At 38.8% G+C, this 26,472-nt stretch overlaps 1 protein-coding gene across 1 annotated transcript in view; it reads right to left on the bottom strand.

The window, feature by feature from the left end:
- Window positions 1-23,426, bottom strand: part of ccdc120b (coiled-coil domain containing 120b) — a 51,966-nt gene extending 28,540 nt beyond the window's left edge. The window contains exon 1 of the mRNA XM_088338511.1: window positions 23,196-23,426. The gene's annotated coding sequence lies outside the window, so the exon portion shown is untranslated. The remainder of the gene's footprint in view (window positions 1-23,195) is intronic.
- Between the last annotated feature and the right edge of the window lie 3,046 nt (window positions 23,427-26,472).

Here is a 26,472-nt window from a genome sequence, read left to right as displayed (position 1 = left end):
GACGTTCACATTTTTTCTCATTATCATCAAAGACTAAAAGACTTGACATCCCCAAATAGTCGAAAGCTTTTTCTCCTGCCAAAATGCTTTCACTTAACAATGCTGACAAATCAGGACCTGAAACAAGCGTCCTGCTGTCTGCTCGCCAGTCCCAGAAGTCATTACGTGACTTATTCAGTCCGACAATCGGAATCGAAGCTGACCAAAGGTCGCTTCTGCCAGCATCACATCTTTCAGGGCAAAATGGCAGCAAACTTTTAAGGCAGGGGCCTCAAACACACAGCCCACAGGACCAAAATCGGGATGAAAGTGGTTTTGGTCGTTTTTGAAGTTCCTTTTTGTTTTTTGTTTTTTTTTTTTTGTAGTTTTTCGCCCATTTTTTGGGGTTTTGAGAAGTTTTGGGGAAGTTGTTGGGTCCTTTTCCCTTATTTAAAGGGGAAGGGGTGTTTTTTGGGTCATTGTTTGAGTAAGGTCAGGTTATATTTATTTGTACAAACCTTGTTTTGATTTTTCGAGGTAAAATCATGAACCAAAATAAAATGAAGAAAAACTTTAAACCCAAATTTTAGGTGACCTTAGAATTTAAGCTTAAAAAAACCTAATGCCAGGAATGGATTTTTAAACATTTTCAACAGACGGTGTGCCTCGATATTATTTCAACCAAAATGAAATGGTGCCTTGGCTTGAAAAAGGTTGAAAAACCCTGCTATATTGTCATGGTACACGAGAAAATGTTATCCTGTAATAAACAATCACATACAGACGCTCCCCTACTTATAACCATTCGACTTATGCAAAACGGTAGGTACAAACATTCTTTTCGGGATGTCGAAAAATATCCGGACATGGCTGTATGTTAGATTTTGTATTGTGTGCACCTTTTTCCGAGTAGAGGACAGTACTGTAGTGCTTCTTTCCGCCACGTGGCGCTATGAGAGGTCACCCAGCATCCACCCGGAAGAAGAAATCAGGCATCCTCTTCCTAGTTTGTGTGTAAACATACTGTACTGAATCTCCAGTGCTTTCAATATGGTTGGTGTGAAGTCTCAGGAAGCGAGCTGTTTCTTTGGAAATGAAAGTGGAATAAGAAAGCTTGATGCGGTGGAGGAGGAAGTCGCCTAACTCTTCCAAAAGTAAGTAAAACTAAACTTTATTTATCTTTATAGAGCATATTATTTTATGGAATGTTTATCTTTTTTTTATCAACAACTAAAACAACAAACGCGATGAAACAACCGTTACGCACCAAGTTAAACCAATCTTCTTAACCCCAGCGGGTCAGCAAAAAGTCAAAAGGAGAAAGAAAAGCCTTAAACATGCTTATATAAACCTTAAACGTGCAAAATATAGCACTGAAGCAACTTACAAACAAATTCAACTTACGAACGATAGTCCAGGACCGTTCGGATGTAGGGCAGCGTCTGTACTGTAATTTTTTTTTTTAATGAAAGGACAGATTTTAAGTGAATTAGACCATATTTAATGGCCATGGAAAATAGTTAACACTCCGTCGCAACCCATGCGCTTTAAAAATATAAATGAAACATCTGGCAAACATTCAAAGAGGGTCTTCAAGACTCACACATTAATACTTAGCTATTTGTTTTTTTGTCCATTGTTGTTAACCATACAACACACGGACAAACATTGGCCTGCTACGTTAGCTTACCCTATTTCTCTTCAACTATGCAGCTGTTTGAATCACTTCAATTTTGTTCCATCGATCCCCCACTGCATCCACTGCACCTCTCCAACTGACCACGGGGTAGATTTATGGGCAGCCATAACTTGAACAAATTGTTTTTTGGATCAGGTAGTACCCGGACAAAAAAGGGCGTCTGTAGTGGTTGGCAGTGACTGACGTCATGTTTTAAGTTCTGGGGTTGTGTTTTGGAACTTCGACAGAGGTGCTCCGAAAAATTGTGGTACCAGGTACTAAGATACAGGTACTTTTCACAATGGAAAACCAACAAAGGCGAGGCGAGGCAGGCTGGAACAGTGTAGTGGTGTAGTTTCAGTTTTAAATAATAGTTTGAAGTAAGCACATAGATGAAATACTTGGAGTAGGTTTGTTCTGGACCTGGGCTAGAATTTCTTGTGTTTGCACTTGTCTCGTACATGTGAAAACTAAACAACATGCCTGACCTTTTATCGACAGCCCAGATCCCTCTTTGCAGAGTCACACGCACTCCACGGACCAACTCGGAATCAGATCACAGACAAAGATAGTTATTCTTGTGCAATCCCAATAGATAGAGAGTAAAAGGCTCCACCATGTCTGCACTTTTCACAGTAAAGCACTAAACTCCCTGCAGAGACAGATTTAGCCATTTGGTCAAAATATTATTCTGGAGGGTTGCCAAATGGTGCTGAAATGACTTCCAACCACTGATAGTCTGAAAAGGTAATATTTTGGGGTTAACTGTCTGTCTGCAGGAGAACAGTTCCTGTCTTTTTGTGAATGTGTGGCGTTGTTATAGTCGGAATGCAGAACATAAAGCACAGTACGAATGAAGTAAAGAAACTGTGAAAGATAAGCCACCTGGTAGCGAGGGATTACAGTATAACAATACTCACTAGAAATCTCTGAAAATTTAATTAATTGGAATTACAGAATTTTTCCCCTTCTTGTAACGGAATGATTTAGTTTCGAGGATTTTACAACACATTAAACGAAATAATATTCAGAGAAAGAAAATACATTTGTGAATTTGTGAAAATTACTCTTTCCTTCCGTTTTAATGATAAAAAAAAATCTGGAAATTCAAAGGATTTTAAAAAAACGCCAAATATCAACTTTTGGGGATTATAAAATAAAATTAACTAAGCTTAAAAAAAGGATAAAAAAAATAATAACTAACACACCAAATCAAAATGAAATAAAGAGATAACTACAAAAAACGATATAGTTGTTAAAACTGCAAAAAATAAAGACACATTATTGAAAAAAGAATAGATTCATAAAGTTGTTTGGCTTCTGTGGGTAAGAAAACTCTTAGAAGTATTATTATTAATATCATCAGAAGTATTATTTTTTTTTCTCATCTTACCATCCATTTTCTTTAGTGCTTGCGGCTCCAAATACAGCATGAAAAATAACTAGTAACAAAAATACTATACTTAAAGGTACAGTGTGCATTATTTGACAGCTGTATTGTTTAGTGCACCTGAAATCTTAAATATAGAACCTACGCCATTTTGAGGTTTTTAAGTACCTTTAGTAGCAAGATGGATGTAAAATCAATGTAAATTTCTTAACCTTTTTTATTTTTGCCTGCTATTTAAATACATTTTCTTTTCTTTTTTTATGAATGTAGTTTTTTTACTCACTAAGAGGCACCTACTACTACACATAGTCTCTGTATTATGAGGCAAACATTCTTCCAACAAAAGTAGATTTTCTTTTAGGGTTGTCTTTCCTTCTTTCCTACAATCCAACGCACACGACGACAGCAACAACAACAAAAATTACGATATCATTATTTGAAACCCATAATAGTTAGTCTATCTATCATAACAAAAGAGACTAATTTAAAAAACTTTTAATGAACGATAGCTTAAAAGACAAACACACAAACGCTCTAATTGCGGACATCCTGGGACCATGGAAACGCTATTTGTCCTTGAAGAGCACATGGTTGTAAAACAACAAACGCGGTGAAACAACCGTTACGCACCAAGTTAAACCAATCTTCTTAACCCCAGCGGGTCAGCAAAAAGTCAAAGGGAGAAAGAAAAACAAGGCGGACCAAATGGACATCACAAACTGCAGAAAGCTCCTGCTGTGATACAAAAGGAGGAACAAAAACCATAGCAGAGTCCAACAAACACTCCTGAGGTTGAAAAGTGAAAATTGTTACTGCATCTGGTGCGCAGATGTCAGTGTTGGGAGTAACGCGTAACAGAGAAACGCGTTCCTGGAACACAATTACTTTTCTCTGTAACGATTACTGGAATGTGTTATAAACACAATTTTGTAACCCAACTGTAGTTAAAAAATCGTGCGTTACTCTGCTACTTCTAATAAGAAAATCATAAATTAGAACATCTTGGGAACTCCAACGGTTCTTCCTTCGCTCAACAATTACTACTCAACCCTTAATCCGGCAGCAACACAACAGTGATTTCAATTATATCTACTGTACTTGCAAAATACAACTGAATACAATTGCAGTGGTGCCATATCAAGCACAGAGTAATTTCTCCCTACTGATATTCTACCTACCTGGTGAATATACTTATATTCAAGTGGTAGTAAGAAACTCTAAAATAAAATACTCAAATCCGTGGGTCAGTTCGTGAGCGCTTATTTGGTTGTGTGTCACCAGTTGCGAAAAGTAGACAGCATGTGTGAAGGCTAGCTTATACAGGAAGAACTAAATCAATGAGGAAAATGTAAGAAGAATTTATGATCTTTTTACCTGTAAAATAATTTTTACAATACATCATGCCTGGAGATAAAGGAAAACATCTTGAACATTACCCAGAAAGGGAGGAGTGGTTTGATGACAAAAAACAAAATGGATATGGATTTTCTCTGTTGTGTTAGTTTGCAAGCTCTGAAGATTGCACAAGCCAAGAAATATGAAGGGTTCAGTGTTACTGTGTTGCCCTTACAGCAAATGTTTTCTTTAATAAATAAGTTACTGTGTTAAAATGTAATACAAGAGTTAAAATAGATGTAAGTTCATTAAGAAGTGTTCTAAATAGCTAGTTTGTGTTTATTTGAGCTTTAAGTTAAAAAAAAAACATAGCAAAATAATACAACTTCTTGGTGTCCTGCATCACTTCCTGTTGTGCGATTTGATTGCAATACGTATTCTTACACAATGGCTGACCAATCAAGCATATGTAATCTATCTCCATCCATGTTGAAGGATTGGCAAGGCTATGCCGTAGGTTTCAAAAAGTGTTTATATGAAGTGTTAATGATATATCTTGTAATGGTTTGGACGGATGTAAAGATTATGTACTTTATTTTTGTGTACTCAATGCATTGTAATGTACTTTTCCAGTTTTCACCATACGGAGAAAAACTTAAAGCTTCAATTACACATACCCCGATGGTCATGGTCCTTCTTTGGTTGTTTAGCTCGGTTTTATATTGATGGCACCACAGCTTTAACAGGTTGGTGTACACGTTTCTTCTAATTCTTTACTTTTGTGGTTGTTTTTAAGCAGTTTTAAGGGCTCAGCTTCAATATGAGTAATGTATATACGATCTTTTTTAATTCGTTCATTTTTTTTGTGTCAGTAATCTGGGGAGGTAATGCAATTACTTTTTAAATGGAGTAACTTGTAGCTGCAACTGCTTACATTTTTTAGTAATGTGGCCCTACACTGGTAAATCTAAGCCCAGGCTGGGCAACTAACTAAAAATATGGCCACTTGGACACTTTTTTTTTTAAAATTTTTGAATACTGATGTAATTTCTTTAGTGGTATTTTTGTATTATACTATCACTTTAGCGGTATTTTCATAGTATTTCTGTGGAAGTATTTTTTAAGTATTTCCACAGTAATATGGAGGATTTATTTAGTATTTGTGTAGTATTTCCATAGCAGTACTTTGGTAGTATTTCTTCAGTATTTTTGTAATATTACTGTAGTAGTATTTTTGTAGTATTTCTTCTATAACACAGTATACTGTGTTATAGTACTACTGTACTTGTATTTTTGTAGTTCTATCGTATTTTTTCTTTTCCGAATGAAAGCAAAATAATGTATTAGGTCCCTCTTTCTAAGTACAAAATTTGATATTTAGTTTTGTTGTAATCCTATAGTACTTCTGTCATAGCATTTTTGTAGTAGACACACACAAGGACAATGGGGACATAGATGGCACAATAATTTTTAGTAGACTTTATTTACCATTGTATAAAATCATTATATTTTGACCATTTTTGTTTGGCGGGCTGGATGAAAAAGCGTTGCGGGGTGTAGTTTGCCACCCCTGATCTAAGCAGTGATACAGGTAGAAAAACATGGAAGTGCATCAAATTCCACATTGGCGGCCTGAGGGAACGCCAGCAAGGGGAATCAGATAAACCGGGAGCCGCATCAAAAGGGAGGATGGAGAGCGATATGAAAAGCGCAGATATGAACAGCGAGGCGATTACGGGAACATGTGTTTTGTTTTGCATGGACCGATGGATTGGAGGCGACACGGCGGGATTTTACACGTTGGTTAAAACATGAGCTGCACGACGCAAGCGAGCTTCCTCTGTGCAGCTCGCATCACACGAATGCAAATCAAGACGGAGTTTAACATTCAAGTCCGCCGGGCCAAACGGGAAGCCTTGCAACCCATCCCAAAACGTTCACGCCGCTTTCTTCTCGCTATCTTACATTTGAGACTGCGGCACTCGACACACTATTATGCCGTGAGACCTTGTCTGGCGTGCCGCAAGAAATAGTCCGCTTTTAATTTAAGCATTATTTGTTACGCTTTCGGGACATGAATGTGGGAAAGCATGAGCAGAGGCTGGGATGCATAAAAGAGGATGACGCTTAAGAGCAAAACACGGGAACAAAGTAACAAACAAAGAAATGGTCGAAAACAACAATAAAACTGTCTGAACTACTAACAAAAAAACAAACCTCAAGAAGTGGTGTCAACCAAGATTGAACTGGAAAACAGGGAGATAGTGATAATGACCCGACAGAGTACGATATCCAACCAGTTCTTAAAAAGGATCGGGGTAATCACATCCTGACATGTTCCTTATCTTAAAAGGACAGTAAGTAATATTTGAACCTCTAAATGTGACTGTATTGTACAGTAGAATAAAAGATAAGTGCTAAAAAGCACATTGAAAAACACAAAACTACAAAGATTTTCTTTTTTTGCTTAGAGAATCTGTCACAGGATCAAACAACCCCCCAAAAAATGAGACTAACATGATTTTTATAAATGCAGTTGTTTACAGACTATTGATACCATGAAAAAACAGTGCTTAACTTGTGGGAACTAGAAAAACAGTGTGCTGTGATTGCTTATTATCTAAACCCCAATTTTTTTTGCCACCAAATAGACATACGGGGCGGCAAGCCAGCGCAGTGGTTAGCCGGTGTGCGGCACAGTTCTGAGGTCATGAGATCGAACCTTCCTGTGTGGAGTTTGCATGTTCTCCTCGTGCTTGCGTGGTTTTTCTCAGGGCACTCCGGTTTCCTCCCACATCCCAAAAACATGCATGTAAGGTTAATTGGCCGGTCCAACTCGTCCCTAAGTGGGACTGAGTGACTTGTCAGTCTCTGTGTGGCCTGTGACTGGCTGGCAACTGGTTCAGGGTGTCCCCTGCCCACTGCCCGGAAATATTTGGGATGGTGTACAGCACCCCTGCGACCCTACTGAGGATAAGCAGTGCAGATAATGGATGGATAGAAAAATGTGTTTTGTTTTGTTTTTTTTACATAGTGAAAGAATCCAATTAATCAACAATAGTGACATTTTTGCCTTAATACATCTATAAAAATAGTTAAAATATTCCTTTAAGGGCGATACATCTGACTCATTAAACTATCTGGAGCTTTTGGTCATTTTAAAAGTCAATTTCCTCACTGAAAACACAAGCAATGTGGTGTTTTGCACCAGTGGGAGAATTCCAACACAATCATGCGCCCCAACCAGTTCCCCTAATCCCGTGAAAACGGCCGTACAAATGTATGTACAAATGTAAAGACTCTTCAGTTGGAGTTTGCTTTCTAAACCATGACACTAAATCAAGTTATCAGACATTTTGAATACATTTTTTGTGTTCTATAATGGGAAGTTTAAGAGTATTTGACATGTAGTTTTTCCCAGTTGTTTAAAATCTTGTATCAGTATTGTCACACAAACACCATTGCCCGTCATCTCTGCAGAGCGGGATGATGTTCTACCCTGGAAAACAAAGGCAACCAGATGATGAAGGTGCTTTTCCTGCTACAGGTACTCATGGAAACCAGTACTGTCTACTTCAAGTGAGGGAGCAAAACCCCTACCGTAAAAATGGCCTGGAGCGACCGCCAGGTTGCGCTTGCCCAAGACGCACCATAGCAGGTGGTGCTCCTACGACCCTAGCGGTTAAGGGATCAACAAACCAGTGGTCGGCAACATTTTCTGTACCACAAAACAAGTTTGATGTCTGACTATGTTTTCGCGGCCCCGCCCAGTAATAAAATTTGTAATAATAACAATAACAATAATGATAATATTAATCACGATAATCCCAAACCCACTGTTTAATCACTAGACCACTGGGGATCTAGATGACAAAGGTAAGGCATTAGTCTTTATCTTCACACTATTTTCACTCATGGTACCACGTTGTACAACATTGTTTGGGAGATATTTCTCAACTGATCATTTTTTTCTCAATTACAGTAATATACCTTATTATAATGTATACCCAGACTTTGAGTTTATTTTAGGATGAACGATAAATATGTGTATGCATGTTAAAATACGGGCAGAACGGCAGATGAGTGTTTAGCGTGTCCACGGAACAGTTCTGAGGTCATGGGCTCAAATCCAACTACCAGCCTTCCTGTGCAGAGTTTGCATCTTCTCCCTGTGGGTTTCCTCCGGTTTTCTCCTACCTTCCAAAGATATGCATCTCAAGTTAATTGGTCCAAAGGTGTAAATGAGCGAGTGAGTTGTCTGGCTCTGTGTGTCCTGGACTGGCTGGCAACCAGTTCAGGGAGTCCCCTGCCCACTGCCTGAAAATAGCTGGGATGGGCTCCAACACCCCCATGACCTTACTGAGGATAAGTGGTGGGGTACAGATAATGGATGGATGGATTAAAAAATACAGTTTAAGCACAAAAAAGGCTACTTTTTTCTTTCTTTCTGTAAGGCCCGGTACCAGTCCGCGGCCCGTCAGGTAATGACCACAGCACTAAACTACAAAAAGGGAATGTGAGTCAGGTTCTGTTGTTCAACATCAGTGACCTCTAACCCCTTTGTGTATTTTTCCGGATGAATAGACGAAACACAATGGGCCAACACAAACACACTTCTGCTTTCGTCAAAATACAGCTCAGCGTCAGCGCGTCTTCACTCTCTTTGGACACCGGTGTCGCGTTTTAATTGGAAAGGTTGGAAAGGTCTCTTGTCGGTGATGTCGACTAAGCTCCCTTACTGCAAATGATGCGTAAAACAGCAGCAGGGACGTGTTCTCCTGCTCACTGTGCACAGGTGAGAAAGCATAGACCGCTTGTGTTGACGCAGCTGCCGCTGTTGTGAGCGTACACACGCTAACCAGACAAAGTTTACAATGCTTAAATGAGGGAACGTCTCCTTCTCGATCAGCGTAACACATGTCATTTCTGTCTGGATGTTTGCTTCTCAGTTGAACTCCTAAGGTGTTATGCACATTCCCATATCGTGGTTTACTTTTTAGCAGTTCTGCTACTTCAAGGCTTTTCATTGTGTATTGTGTTCTGCATTCTGATTGGCTAAACCAGGGGTTGGGTTTGTGACCCAAGGAGCCATAGCATATATTTTAAGACACATTTCAGCAAAACCGCCAAATTCGCTCTACAGACAAAATCCATTTTTTTCAGCGAATTTGATTTCACTGTGTGACGTAAAATGATTTAATAACACAAATGAAATAATAATAATGCCACAGTCACCGTCCCTTATCAACAATTTTTCTAGGGTTTGACCAATTTTATTGACACTATTAACAGCAAATAAACAATGTGAGGTTTGAACAGACAATTTTAACAGCACTTAAGCATATTCACAATTTGGTTATATCTGACAATATGACGTTCTGACAATTTTTTCCGACATTTTTAACACAATTTCATTATATCAAATCCCAACAATGAGTTTTTATCGACACTTATACCACTTAAAACTTGTCTCTCCTCCGCAATTTCGTTAACGCTCATTTTGACCTTATACTTTTCATAAATAATGGTGTAAAAACAAGGTGCAAGCAAAGTTTTTTGTATAAAAATAACAAACTACTGCAAACAAAGATACAGATGTATTTACAGTACTTTCGGTGCAGACGCCGCTGGGCAGAGAAGTGTACTGTGAGCATAGCTCCGCCCACCCCTACTGCTCACCCAATCAAATTGCTCTGTGTGCTTGGCTATCGTTTCGGGCTGTTATTAGTTTTGATGTGGGTTTTCATCATAAAGTGGCTCAACAGTAAACATATTTTTTAATGAGCTTTCATATTAAGGATTTTTTAGAGACACACAGTCAAAACGGAGTCTTTTGGTTTGACATCTTGAAACATAGAGTAGAGAGTATGCTCTTTATACTTGTATAATGGACTACACTGATTGTGCAGTGAGCGTCAATGCCAGAGCGACTAATCGGTACGAACGGGAGATTTCTCGAAGGTCTTGTCAAAAACAAGGTTGGGATAGCGAGATGAAAAAATGTTTTTGAACTTGTATTTGTCACTTGCACTATCTAACCTTACCCATACATTGATTCTCTAGTCAGCTATTTGGCCACATTCAGCGCAACCCCGACAATGTAGCAGATGAGGTGAAATATACCATCTGGAGGAACTCTCTCCTTTCAAATTCCGAGTTGGTTTGGCAACTCACCACTCTTCCTTTCTGTATCAGTTAAATTAACACAGAACAGCGCGAAAGGTATGAGTCATGTACGATGGAAAGGCAGAAAGGTGCTAGTTGGAGCCGAGAAAGCCAGGAAAAGAAAGAGAAACAAGTGAAAACAAGGACTGTTATCATTCATTTCACTCAGTTGTGTGTTGTGCCAAGTGTTTGCAGAATTTAACAGATAACTGTGTTTACCCAGTAGCTCCTCTCACTCAAATAGTGATGGGAATTCAGTCTCTTTTTTGAAAAGCGGCTCTTTCGGCTCAGCTCACTAAAAAGAAACGGCCCTTTTAACTCCCAAAAGCCTCTCTTCAGATTTTTTTTGCTGCTTTTATCCATATATAAAAAAATATTACGCAACATTATGCACATAATTACTTTTGGGGGACGAATAAGGAAAAAAATCAATGAAAAAGGAAACAACAGAAGGAGAAAAAATAAAGAGAAATAAGAAGAGACAATAAAGAGAGAAAAAGATAAAAATAACTAAAAGGCTAGAAGAATCAAAATAATACAAGTAAAACGAGAAAAGAAAAAGCAGAGAAAAAATAAGAAAATGAGGGGAAATGCTCTAAAAGACAAGAGAAAAAAAGCTTGGGGGAAAAAGAAGTTAAAAAAATGAAAAAGAAGAAAAAGCAGGTTATCTCACAGTATACCCTCCTCGTAGATGCCTACCATGTCATTGGGCTGCCATATACGTTCCTGTTGAGCCTTTCCTGTACTCAAGTTGCATGTGAGCCGAGCTTCTCTGCTTTAAAACGTTTGAAAACTCAGCTAAGTTTACTGTCTTCATGCTGCTGTACACTGAAACGGAAATTCTAATGTCTATAGACAATGACATTGTCATCAACAAAGTTGCAGGGACTGGTGCTTTGCTTGGGAGGATTTTGATGTTTTAAGTACCCCACGTAAAATGTGTGTAGCTAAGCTACTTTATAAGAGGTTAGTGTAGAATGCCGCAAAGCACTGTGGGACTTGGAGTAGAGACAAATGGTACACGTATACTACAGCTTACTCGATAAAAAAGTATTTGTTGATTTCTTCCGGATATTTCTGTTTTATTATCTACCCAACAGGGACCATGCTACTTTTCATATATATAGTGGATGCAACAGTAGTATCCACCCATATATAGTGTACGTCTATTCTCCTGGAACCCCATCTACAGCACACCTTGAAAACAAATGTGTTAGTATTTAAGAGCGCCGAGTTGAAAGTGGTACTTAAACAATAAAAAAACATAAACTAGCTTATGAAACTGCAGAAGATTCACAGTATTTGGTAGCACTAAAATAGCCTTCATTTAAAGTCATAAGTTAATGCGCAGATGCCGTCACTTCAGATTTGCCTTTGTAATCAATCAGAATACTTGCAAACGCCATGTGGGCGGGGTAATCGTTTGCCTCTAGGCATGTAAACAATACAGATTGCTAAAAAAAAAATCCACTTCTGATCCCAATCAGACTATTGCCAAAGCAAAGACGAAAGAACATCTTCTTGAAAAGCAGAAGACACATCACTTTTGTCTGCATATTTGCTGCTCAACAGTCTAAATCCAAAGTTATTACACCGGAGCTACTGTGTGCGACAAGTAATAAGAATAGTAGCCCATGGTAATCATTTAAACCTTGACATTCTCTGGAACGCTATGCTTTGAAGTCATACAAAACCTTAGAAACTTAAACGAAATCACATGTGACCACCTTGCCAACATCAAAGCGTAAATACAGTCAGTATAGCTCAAAGTGGATTTCCCCTGAAAGATTTCCCAGCAAGACACGCTCTCTTCTACTCAGCATGAATGTAGCCCTGGTGAAGAAAGTGGAAATATCTTCAGGTTGCCCGAGGACTATCATCTGCAAAAGCGAATGACAACCAACAATCTTACCCGTATAGAGGACACCAGCTGAGCAGACCATGAAACCCGCCATTAACAATTTTCAGGTCTGAGATACTTGTCAATCACATGGGCATATCTATTCACACTGCCAACGAGTGAGAATTGCATCAAGAGCGAGTGAGGTTTTGTAACTTGCTCAATAGATCGTTTTCGTGTGATATCACGCGCACACCCGTATGAAGATAGTCGGCCATACTGGATGGGTCTAATAGACGCGGTTTGATGTAATCTTGGGTCTCCACTGTTATCTTATTGGAGGTTCAAATGCAAGTATAAGGTGTAAGGCAGTGGTTTCCAAACTTTTCAGAAAGCGAGCCAGATTTGGTAAGCTGAAAATGTGTGAGGGCCAACTATTAAGCCTGTATTTCTTCAAACAATCTTTAAAAAAATCAACCCTACGTGAAAGGTTCGCAGTGCTTGCCGATCACCATGGCGACCTCATAGCATTTTCATTTGAATTGGAGGGTCTCATGCTTCACCCTATTACAGCGTTCGTTTCCAATTAGCTTTTTGTCGTCAGCATACTTCGTCTGGCACTGCCACTTGATATGATATTCTTTGAAAACAGCCACAGTCTCCTGGAAAATTAGGCAGATGCCGTTGTTTCGGATTAAACAGGAAAACACTCAGCGGCACTGACGCTTACAGGGACCTAGCTGTACAAAATTATACCACCACGATGCATGGGGAAAAAAACAACCATTATAGCCTACTCTCCTTTTTTCGGTGAAAACATACTCCAATTTCCCTTTGTCCTGGAAGCGGTTCCCCCTTACAGTCATCTTTCCTTTTCTTATTTACAGACACCATGTCAAAAATGGGGTAGGCTAAAATTCCAGCAGAAAGCCATAGGCAGGGGGGGCCAAAGGTGATTTTTTTTGTGTGTACAAATTACTTTTATACTGCGGTCAACAGATTATTAATTTCATGACAGAGGCTGCGGGCCTGTAAAAATGGGATCATGGGCCTTTACTGGCCCCCTGGGCCAGACTTCGGGCAGGCCTGGTGTAGGGAATCGGGGTTTTTTTTCGTCTCCCTGCTATAGTTACCTTTCAGGGTGAGATAAGTAAGTGATTGTCGACAAGAAACATGATTATCAAGGGTTAGTAGAACGAACCTAACCACCCAAATCGTATCCGTATGCAAGTCTGTTCTGAACATTTCGTAAACTTTAAGTGATCAAGAACACAAAGTATTTTTAGATTGAATAATGGAGACCACGTGGTCGTATTTCATGTTGACTGTCTTTTGGGTACACAGGTAACTTGTCGCCAGACATCTGTTTTTCCTACCAATTGCCAGCTATATCAACAGCACATGGTGTCTTCCTGGGGCTAACTAACAACTATTGGTACTTTTCTTTGAATATTTCAACACCAAATCTAAAACAAAAATGCTTATTTTGTTCTTGTGATAATACAGCCTTAAACTCCTATTGAACTAGCTTCTTACTTTTGACTGAACAGGCAAACCATCTGCCTTGTACACTTGATGAAATCATATATTTCGGACATCGAACAGCATAATTCCACAGAAAGACGAGAAAAACATGAAAGTGCAAAAAATACAGGATATGACAATTTGTTAACATTTATCATCGTAACCGAGCCTGGAAAGTTTGTCGAATGAAACTACAATGTAAACATACACATACCCATCCAACATAGTCGCAACTTCTCTGGGTGTAGATCACGTGAGTAGAAAACCATCCATAGAAATTCAGCACTAGTCAGAACCAACAACCTCCAGCTTAGTAAACAACCACCTGAGCCATGCTAGATTATTTGCCGATTTACCCAGAGTCCTTCAAAAGAAAGGCTAGCTTGAGTAAGTCCTGGCTTGTGTGACAGGAGCGAGAAGGTATCAAAAGGGACAGGGAAATCTTGCAAGAACCAATCTGAAATTATCGGCAGAGTGACGTTAAATCACAAGACTCAGCGACATTTCGTTGTTTGGCCAGCTGTGACTGGAAGGTAGCGGTCAAACTACAGTGTATTGTATAAAACACCATTGGGACAAATTTGTCCTTAAAGGGACATTATGCATTATGTAGTGCCTTTTAGTGGTAAAAAAAAACCTCCATTCATCAACAAAAAAACAATATGGATTTGAATAATAAGTTACAAAATACATAAACTATCATATATTATTTATATCAGCCTCTGGAAACCTAAGGCATATCTAAATCTGGCTCAAAGGACCAATAACAAATACTACTAGGTAAAGAAATTTGTTTTCATTTTATATTAGATGAGGTTCCCAGAGAGGGAGCCGACATGATTGCTGCTAAGGGGATCTCAAACTAACAAAAAAACTTGACAAAAAAGTGGCAAAAAAAAAAAACAGTATGGTTTGTTAACTGTGAGTCACCATAGTTTGTAATTTTCCTTATGTTGTGTTGCACAACACAAAACAGCGACATTTAGAGGTTTAAATATTACACAGTGTCCCTTTAGAGTATTTTTGAAAGTTTAATTGATGGAACGTGAGTTTTTGTTAATTATTTAAATCAACGCCACATTTTTAAAGAGAAAAGTATATTTAGTTATTAATAAAGAGTAATATATAAAGGTGCAGGGTGTTTTACTACTTTTGAATCAATATGACATTTATAAAGAACAAAGTATATTTGGCCATTACAAGAGGGCTCTTTATAAGAATAGAGTGTGTTTTACTACTGACTTCTAGCAGTTAAGTAATAGAATACAACAATTTTGGAAAGCAGCTACACCACTTTTCCTTCGACCAAGAAACCTGGCAATCGAATTGCTATAACTGGTCAGCAGGGTTGGGTAGGGTTACTTTAACTTGATTACTTTCAATTACTTTTGGATTACTCCAATACCAAATATGCTAATAAAAGACAAAAGAAACTAAATATGAATAAAATGATGACTCACAACACGTGGTAAGCTTTCTCTCCTGGCTTTGATCTCTTTGATCTGCGGCAAAACTAACACAAAATGCGACAGAAACAAAATGAAAATAAATCCAAACAGCTTGCCATCATTTTTGCCGTTCCATGTATTCCGTTACTCCCCAAGCCTGCACAAAATTTAGTAATTTTATTAAATGCAATAGGGTGAGCGGTAGGAAGTTGCTTCAGTGCTATATCTTGTATGGAATGTTTGTTTAAGGTTTATATAAGTATGTTTAAGGCTTGTATAAGTCCCCTGTATTGTTTTGTAGTAAAAAATTAAAAATTTCATAAAATAATTTGCTCCATAAAGATAAATAAAATCAAGTTTAACTTAGTTTTGGAAGATGAATTACAAGGGTTAGGCAGCTTCCTCCTCCGTGGTAGAAAGTGGCCGAAAAAAAGCGATCCAACAATTTTTTCAACCATATCAAGCTTTCTTATTCCCCTTTACATTCACAAGAAACGGCTGGCCTCCACTCTACACTTTACACTAACCATATTGAATGGATGCACAAGATATTAAACAATGAAAGGCAAAGCTCTGTGCAGACGCTGCGGCTCGGGCTTCAGTTCGTCTTTTGTTTTTCAGTGTCCCCTGATCCCTCTTATTTTCCCTTCGACTCCCTTCGCATTTACAATAATATCCACTACATCCCGATGGATATACAGAGACCACCGGATCTCCCTGGAAGATTTGCCCGCCTGCCGACAATAACAACGACGGAGCAAGGGCTGAGCTAAGAAGGCGACCACACAGACCAGCGCTCCCAAGCATGTTCAACCAACGCCAGATCCATCGTCCACAATGAGTGAATTGAGCTGCGGATCGCCACCAACAACGTCCGGAATTGGAGGACGTTTTTTTTTTGCCATCACGGAGTCTTGGCTTTCCCGCCGCCGCATTACATCACCGGCTCGAACGAGACGAAGACTCCGGTAAAAACAGGGGTTGGAGACTACGCGCTACAATAATAGCGGAACCATTGACACACACTGCTCACTCGATATGGGGTTTCTAGCAGTATCGTGCAGACCCTTCTATGTACCGGGAGAGTTAACTGTGGTCTTTGGTTTGCTGTATACTTTCCACCGCTAACAGTTTGACCGGATGCTAACGTTAGCATAGCGCTAAATCTCCTGCCCGCTGCTATCATTAAACAGCAGCTTGCACACCCCAACGGAGCTTTATCGTCGACGGCGACTTTAATCGGGCATGTCTATGGACTGTACTCCCAAATCCATTCAATTGTGGACTGAGCAATTCGGAAAAACACTGGACTATGTGTAATGTAAGATCAAATATTCGGTTGTATCCGGCAACTCTGTTTGACCCTCACACCACCACCCCCCAATATTAAATATTAAAATATTTTTGCTTTCATGGCTCAAAAAGGATCCCGACCCCTTCACTAGATGGTGCCAAAATCTACATACAGTATTACAAAATCAACACAAACCAGGTATGGTGTTTTTGAATCGTTGTGAGTCATAACTCCACCGTTTTCAAAATTTTGCTCCGTAAGTCAATGAGCATCACAAATCAGGGTTTCATTACTGTCCGGTTCCAATTTTCATTTCTTTGGCCTTGATACTCACCTTCGCACATTTGACACGTCTCATACGGTTATAACAAATAGAGATGGCTATCCACCTGGATCCCCCTAAGCCAAGGTTGAAAGAGTAATAAAGAAAGGAATGTGGCTCAAACGTCGGAGGGGATTATTCTGATACAGTTTGACTTTGCTCTGTAACACCTCGACACAAACATGCGTGTAGTCCAGATTTGGAGGTTGTCCCGCTTTGTTTTTATAAAGGTTGAGCTGAGAAAAGTGCAAGTCTTTAGGTAGCTGCTAGCAAGACTTTGACTACTGCTTACATGTAAATACAACTGATCTAAATTACCGCAATGATGCTCCTTTAGTACGTAAACACGTACTTTGTGTGCAGACAATCAGTCCATTCGTCCCCGAAGTTAATTGGCAGGTGGCGCTGTGATATCTACGTCAAGAATTTAATTGACTGTTAATATTATGGTACTCAGGCTATGATGCAAGTGCAACCTGATTGTTGTATTGCGCAGACTACGTACCACCATGATCATCATCAAGTCACTGAATACTCCCCATTTTGGATTTAAATTTACGGTAATGTATTGGTACCCTTGGGGAAATTCACTTACACCTACTGTACAAAAAAACACCAAAATGACAAACGTATATGTAAGAAGCACAATGAGGGCAGACTCATTGGATCATTATAGCCAGCTACTTTACTCACAGTATTCTCATGTTAGATCTTTGAAGAGTTTTACTTCTTATGTATCACTTGTGGTCTGGTTAGACTTATTTGAAGGGACAGTGTGTATTATTTAGTGCCACCTAATGGTATATATATATATATATATATATATATATATATATATATATATATATACCACAGCCATATCCCCCTAGTTGGAGGTGGCTAGAGTCATTTCTGACTCTTTTTGGGAGATTGATACAGAGGAGGGGATTCCCAGCCCCCTCGCTCAACCCAACTGAGGTGTTGGGAGTCATTAGGTGACCAAACCCCCCAATTCCAACCCCTAATGCTGAACGTCAAGCAGGGAGGCAACGGGTACCAATGTTTAAGTCTTAGGCGCTTCATAATATACTCTCCCTTTAAGACGGCATTACCTCTTGATTCAACGACTACTTTTCATCTCGTTTTGATCTTTGTACCTAATAGTAAAAAACGTAATTTATTTAACAGTTGCTGTAATGTAGCAGTAACACAGCAGCAGCATAGTAACACAGAAATAACGGGGTACAAAAATGAATTCATTAAAAAATATATTGATTTTTAAAAAAAGCAAAAATACACGAACCATCATATAAACATGCATTTGTTTCAAAATACTCGTAGGTTATCAATATTTTCATTTATATTGCCTAACATGAACTTCACTTAGAGGGAGCTTACATAATTGTCCGCCATCTGTCTGCTAAGGGGAGCCAAAAACCTCGCCAAAGGTTGGGTAAACAAAAATTTGAAAAAAAATGGTGCGGTTTGGTCAGTTTAACTCACTATAGGTTGTATTCTTTCTTGTGCTTTTTAGCACTCGTTTTTGGTTGGACAACACCATACTGCAACATCTAGCAGTCAAATAATACACACTGTTTCTTAAAATCTCTTGAATGCATTTTGTTGTTGTTTCAGGAGAATTTAATGAACAGTAAATATTTAATTAGAATCTAGTATTATGACTCTCAGTTTCTTATCTTTTTATACTGCATCTTGATTAGCACTTCAGTGCAAAATGAGTCTTTAATGTATTTTTTTCGGTATTTTGTTTTCAATTTCCAACCAAGCCTTTTACGTTTTTGGGGGTTTCTAACCAAAATGTTTATTCCTGTCATAATGGAAACACAGCCTTAATGTTTTTCTCGTTTAACTTAAAAATTGAGGGATTTTCGTTTTTCAAAATCGCTGAATTTCCACACTATGTTATGTATATTATCAATAAAATTAGTGAGTAGCGTATTACTGTGCTGAGCATCTGCAGAGTTGGAGTGAGGCACACATATCTCTTGCCTCGTGGCACAGGGCAATGGTGAAACCCAAGATCCTAAAATTGGTGTATACTTCTTCACCAAACAATAGAATTATTAATAGTACTAACAAGCTAACAGCAAATAGGTATTTATTTCTCTTTGGATGGATTTTTTTCATAATGGAAGATTAGCTATCTATGGATGCTCTTATGGGGGCAGCACGGCAACGCAGTGGTAAGCGTGTGTGCGGAACAGTTCTGAGGTCATGAGACCGAACCTCCTGTGTGGAGTTTGCATGTTCTCCCCGTGCTTGGGTGTGTTTCATCCGGGCACTCCAGTTTTCTCCCACATTCCAAAAACATGCATTTCAGGTTTATTCCAAACAAATTGTCCCTAGGTGTGAATGAGCTGTCACTTTCTGTGTGCCCAGGCTGGCAACCAGTTCAGGGTGTCCCCTGCCCACTGCCGGAAGATGGCTGGGATGGGCTCCAGGAAGCCCGCGACCCTGAGGATAAGCAGTGCAGATAAAGGATGGATGCTTTTATGTGTGGATAGATAGATAGATAGATAGATAGACAGACCGATATTAGTATTTTTATTTAATCATCAAAAATAATTTCAGTGTCTGGACATGTTGTGGTGTGTTTAGTGTCATTATTAACTCACCCAACTCAAGACAGGAAGGGTCATGATGTTTCCAAGTATCAATACAGTGGGACCTCGCTACTTCGCGGTTCCACGTTCGCGGGTTCAGAGCTTCGCGGGTCTGAGAAATAATAATACTAAAATAAAATAATATATATATATTTTTTTAAGCCTTTTTGAAGGGGCGTCACTACTTCGCGGATTTTCACTTTTTGTGGGTGGTTTTGGTCCCCATTAACCGGGTCTAAAAAATAATAATAATAAAATAAAATAATAATTAAAAAAAGATAATAATTATATTTATTTATTTTTTTTTATTTTTTTTTTGTATTTTATTTTTTTAAGCATTTTTGAAGGGGCGTCACTACTTTGCGGATTTTCACTTTTCGCGGGGGGTTTGGTCCCCATTAACTGCAATAACCGAGGGATTACTGTATAGGTTTTGTATCGACAGACACTACCCGTTTTTACTTGGACTGGATCAATACCAAAATTCCCAGCATCGTCCACCCCTCCCTCCAATTCTGGAGTGAGTACTATCACCTTGGCCGGGGTCAACATCATGTTATTACTACAAAGTGTCTTACGAGGGAGTGGCTCATTGCGGGGCAGATGGGTGAACAACGTGGGACAAGAGGAGAAAAAAAACACAGAAGCATGTGTTAAAGAGATCAACATGAAAGGCTGCAATAAATCAAAGAAACCATCTTTGGAAAGGTGTAACGTCTCATTAGGTAAAGACAACAACAGTCATTTCTTTCAAGAGGGCGTCTTGCAGACACTGCAAAAAAGGACACGGCCAGCGACAGAGATTCCCAATGGAGGCATTGGCTGAAGGGGCGGCGGGATAGATCCAAATATCGATATTATCGATACTAAGCAAGTACTTGGATCAAATCAATACTATTGTCCTGGGATTGATACATCATTCCTCAACCAATGTCCTCAAAGCACCGCTTTTCTATGTATATAGGGCAGCCCTTCTTTCTCTCACACAGCGTTCTCGCCACTCTCAATGTTTACTGACAGGTACACTTGAGTTTTTCTTCGTACCTGGCCTGCTGCTGCATCCTGCCTGCCAGGCATAGGAGGGGCCAATCTAAGCGACCAGCCTATCAAGAGCTAAATATGACAATCAGGAAGCAAAGTATGGACTTATTTTTCCCAACTTCAAAAATTATAAAATGCCATGTTTCATTTGTGGGCTAAAGTGGGGGCAATAGGGCAGGTAGTAAAAGTGCCACTAGGGGGTGCACTTTCACTGTCTGTTGTTCAACAGTTCTTTGGGTTTTTTTGTTCATTGTCAAGACCCCTAATTTAGTCTTTGTCTGCCTGTGGCACCAATTTCATGTCAATATTTACTTTGGTGTATTAAGGTTAGGGTGTTTGCACTCGTTCTTTATGTAAAATACTAGTTTACCATGCTGTGTGTGGGATTTCTGTTCTTAATTTCGTGCTGTAAAGCCATGTTCACACATTTTATTTTGTTGAGTTTTTAACTTAAGGCTATACTTTTCTTCAAAGGCCATTATTTGCCAAAAATGTAAAGTGTTTTTTTTTTGGTTGATTAAATAATTAAAGGTGAACATCTCAACCACATTTCGACCGGTGTGCTGGTTTCCTCCACATCAACCAGAAACAAGTTACACTTTTCAAGTATGCAGGTGCCCGGTCCAGCACAACGGGGTTGAATAAACATGTTACTGTTCCTGAACAAAAACCTGTAAAACCGTTTTCACTCTGGCAACAAAGCCAGTGAGAGACAATTGATATGTTGTTTACACCACTGAATTGATTTCAAAATATTGTGCAATGGAAGGTATAATGTTTGACTCTCTCTTCTTTTTATACTCTGCAATGTAGATATTTAATCAAAAAAATGAAACATATAGTGCCTTATGTCTTTATGCTGTGTTTATCCAAAATCTTATCTAATTCAAGGGGGAGGGTTAAATTATCAATGACCTTATTTCTTAGCAAAAAGTATCAGTGTCGATATTGTTTTATACTACGCTGTATTTTCAAAAATCCCAGTATCGCCCACTTGAAGCAAATAACAGGGTTTGTACACATTTTTCATTGTAAATTCAAGTACTTTTTAAGGACTTTCAAAGCTAGGTTTTCAGTTTATCCAGTACCACTAAAAGAAGAAATACAGTGTGAATCATGTAGTTTGCCGATTCTCAAATAGATCTGCGATTTACAGATGTGATTTTTAATCTTGCTTTTGGCATATATGAAGACATGTCAAATGTAAGTGTATATATATATATATATATATATATATATATATATATATATATATATATATACAGTAATCCCTCGGTTATCACGGTTAAAAGGGAACAAAACCCCCCGCGAAAAATAAAAATCCGCGAAGTAGCGACGCCCCTTCAAAAATGCTTGAAAATAAAAAATAAAAATATATTTTTTTAATTATTATTTTATTTTTATTTTATTTATTTTTAAGACCCGCAAAGCTCTGAACCCGCGAACGTGGAACTGCAAAGTAGCGAGGCCCCACTGTATATATATAATATATATTTGTTTTTGAGACAAATCTTTTCCCATATATGTTGGGTAAAAAAGTGGTAATATGTAGCCTAAATTTTCAGTTGCAGGAAGCTCTATGCCTTAATATATACAATATAATTTCAATTTTTTGCATAGCTCATGATAAATGTCCATAATTGATAGGTAACCTTCTCACTTTATACACATTTTATAGCGCCCTGTTTAGGTGCAGCATCTGTCCTCTTGGGCGCAACACTCAGGAGGAGCTGACGCTTCATAGGACAACACCATACAAACTAATGCCAGCTGCTGTAAATCACGATGGAAGAAGAAATGCAATGGCAAAGCAAAGCCACCGGAGAGCCGAGTCAGCGTCATTTTTAACCAGACTTGTTGTGAAACGTGTCAATAATATCATGCATTTACAAACACTTCACCCTAATTCAAGCGCTTTTCAAAACTCGAAAACACAACATTAAAATTGAAGCATTTACAAAGAGTTCAAGCACCCGTACGAAGACCAGAGATAGAGAATCCCCCTGCAGGCATCGACTGACCCTCTGTCTTGTGTATTTTGACAGACATCCTTGTTGAGGAATCTGTTAATGATAGGCCTTCGCACTGCTGCAAGGGAGAAAGCAGCAAAAGCATCCATTAAAACACAAACACAATTGAGTTCACTCACATAAACATGATTTTTATGTGCCTCTTGCGCTCCTTAACAATTCAGCAACAGGGGGGAAGGAAGCATGACCTGCATTTCTCCTGCGAGGCGTTTTAATTCATTTCAACGAGATCAGAGACATGTGCAGCCCCAAATGACTCCATCGCCCCTACAAACATTGGCGTGTCTTGCACATGTGCATCACATTGACTGTTTAAGATTAACACGTCGTTTCCATACATGGCATTTCAAGTGTCGTCTAGGACGAGTAAGGATGCGTCCTCAGACATGCATCTGCATAAAGCCGCAGACGACCCCCCCCCCCCCCTCTCAAAAAAACATCTGTATATCCCCTACCAGAAATCCCATTTTCACACACAAAAATGACATGTTTTTCTCTTGAGGTCAAAATAAATGAGTATTATACATAAAAGAACCCGGCTCCTACCGGAGAGCATGACCGATGCTCAGGGAGGTCTCCATGGTCCTCAAGCCGGGAAGGAGAATCTTCGCCGGGTGACACGACAACCTTTTCTCCGTCTTGCACTCAAAGAAAATTATGCTACGCGTCCAGAACGTCTCGCTCGTTGGAGGTTCGAGTCCCAACTGCGAGCATCCCGCGGGCGTTAGAGGACACCTTTCGCCGCCAGGACGCTGAGACGGACCGGTTCGAATCCCGGCTGAGTCCAACGCTATCTCCTAGTGGTGTGTCGTTCGAGAAAGAAACGGATAAATGAGCCGACTCCCGCCGCTCACTTCTTACTGACTCTTACTTATGAACGACAGGAGCCGGCTGCCGACCAACTGAGAGCCGGTTCCCTTCGAAACCCTTTTTTTCTTTTGTGATTGGTCGATATGAATTTTTATAGGGACTTCAGTTTTATTGATGAATTTGACCAGGAAATGACCAAAATATGACAAGAAACGGGCAGAAACGTAAAAATGGTCTTAAAAACAAAGAAAAAAGGACCCCAAAATCGGACAAACATAATCAGGCAACAAGCAAAATACAAAAAGAAACATCCCAAAAAAGACCTTAAAAAAGCACTAAACTAACAAAAACAAAGTAAGAAAATAATTTGACCAAAAATAAACGAAAAGTGACCACGAACCAAAAGAATACAGTATGTCAAAAAAATAATCAAAAAATGAGAATAAAAACAAACCCAAAAACTGAAAATAGAGCACTACACTAACAAAAAAGACAATAAAGTGACCAAAAAACTGACAAAAAATGACCAGGAAAAAAATATAGATAGATAGATAGATATATAGATAGATAGATAGATAGATAGATAGATAGATAGATAGATAGATAGATAGAAAGATGGATAGATGGATAGATGGATAGATAAATTACTCATCCCCATAGGGAAATTCACACTTCCAGAAAATAGTAATAATAAAATAATGAAATAAAGATATAACGTTTTAGAGTATCTAAATAGTGCTGCGGAAAATACACACTGTAATAAAAATAGGGTAATATGCAAATGTGGGGGTGGGGTTTAATGTGGGCTTTTAAAGTTAAAGAGCCTCATGAAATGAGGAAGAAATGAATTGGCCATGATTGACCGCAGCCTGTAAAAAAAAAAAAAAAAAAAAAATTATATATGATAAGAAACAAAATTTATGGTTGTATTCCAAAAACTAACAGAAATGGAACAAGAAACAAAAAGAATTTTAAATAAATAAATAAACGAATAAAAAAAACAACAAACAAACCCCCCCCAAAAAAATTAGATTGACCAAAAAAATTAAAAAAAAAACATAAATTGAAACTATCAAAATATGACAAAAAAAACAACCACAAAAATGACCAAAAAACAAACAAAAATTGACAAGGAAACAACCAAAATATGACAAGATAAATAAAATCAATAAAAAAAAATATATATATATAAAAATTGGCCAATTGTTTTCTTCGTTTTTCCTAGCCTTTTCAACTCTATTTCTTTCTTTTCTCCCTCCTTTTCCCACCTGTTTGTTGATTTAGTTTTCTTTTTTTCTTTCTCCTAGATTTTTACTTGCTCTTTTTTTCTTTTTTTCTCTTTCCCTTTTATTTTTTTTCTTTTATTGTTCATTTTTTTCTCTTAGCTCCGTACTTTCTTCATTATTATCGTTTTTCCCTTTCTTTAATTTTGGTTCTTCTTTTGTTTCTTTTATTCTTTTTGTATTTTTTGGGGGGAAAAATAATTGGTAACATTTGTATTCCAACAACAAAAATCCAAAGAGTCGTTTGGAGCCGAATGAGCCGGCTCTTTTGAGTTAGCTGAGCCAAAGAAGCCGCTCCTCTAGGAAGAGCCGGAATTGCCATAACTAGTCTGCTGCTACCTCCGGAAACAACAGCGTTAAGCACCGCCCACATGCAGCACGCCCCCGATAGAATGTCAACTAAAAAACACTTGAATGTTTCTGTCTTTTAATTAAGTACAAAATAAAAACACAATTAAATGTGGCATTTTTCTTGCGCAAGCAAGAGGGTCGGGTTTCCACCGCCCGTCTTAAGCAAATTGGGAAGCCCTAGTAGCGACTCATCCACAAGACGGCGCCGTTTTTCCCATTTTCATACTGTCCAATATCCATCCATCCATTATCTGCACCGCTTATCCTTAGTAGGGTCGCGGGGTGTTGGGGCCCATCCCAGCCATCTTCGGGTAGTGGGCAGGGGACACCCTGAACTGGTTGCCAGTCGCAGGGCACACAGGGACAGACAATTCGCTCGCTCATTCACACCTAGGGAAAATTTTGTTTTTGGAATGTGGGAGGAAACCAGAATGCCCGGAGGAAACCCACAGAGAGAACATGCAAACTCCGCCCAGGAAGCTTGGTAGCTGGATTTGAACCCATGACCTCAGAACTGTGCCACACACGCGCTAACCACTACTCCGCCGTGCTGCCCGCACTGTCCAATATACAGGGTTGGGTAGGGTCACTTTAACTTGATTACTTTCAATTACTTTTGGATTACTTACATACCAAATATGCTAATAAAAGACAAAAGAAACTAAATATGAATAAAATTACTAAATTTTGTGCATGCTTGGGGAGTAACGGAATACATGAAACGGCAAAAGTGATGTTGGCAAGCTGTTTGGATTTATTTTCGTTTTGTTTCTGTCGCATTTTATGTTAGTTTTTTTGTCTTTTATTAGCATATTTGGTATTGGAGTAATCCAAAAGTAATTGAAATTGATCAAGTTAATGTAACCCTTCCCAACCCTGCTAATATATATATATATATATATATACATACATATAGATATATATATTATCTCTCATATTATCAGCTGTACCGCTTATCCTCAGTAGGGTCGCGGGGGTGCTGGAGCCCATCCCAGCAATCATCCGGCAGTGGGCAGGGGACACCCTGATCTGGTTGCCAGCCAATCGCAGGGCACACAGGGACAGACAACTCGCTCGCTCATTCACACCTAGGGACAATTTGGACCGGCCAATTCACCTGAAATGCATGTGGGAGGAAACCGGAGTGCCAGGAGGAAACCCACGCAAGCACGGGGAGAACATACAAACTCCGCACAGGTAGGCTGGTAGCTGGATTTGAACCGACACAAGAGGTTCCCAAGACCTTAGAACTGTGTCGCACACGCGCTAACCACTGCGCCGCCATACTGCCTATATATATATATATATATATATATATATATATATAAATAATAATAATAATAATAATTTCCTTGTATTGTCATTCTGTGTAACAATGT

Source organism: Urocampus carinirostris, chromosome 6, assembly GCF_059441175.1.
Source record: "Urocampus carinirostris isolate Australia breed hairy pipefish chromosome 6, RoL_Ucar_1.0, whole genome shotgun sequence".
NCBI classification, from domain to species: Eukaryota; Metazoa; Chordata; class Actinopteri; order Syngnathiformes; family Syngnathidae; genus Urocampus; species Urocampus carinirostris.
Note: the sequence above shows the minus strand (reverse complement) of the source record. Positions and strands in the feature narration are given on the sequence as shown.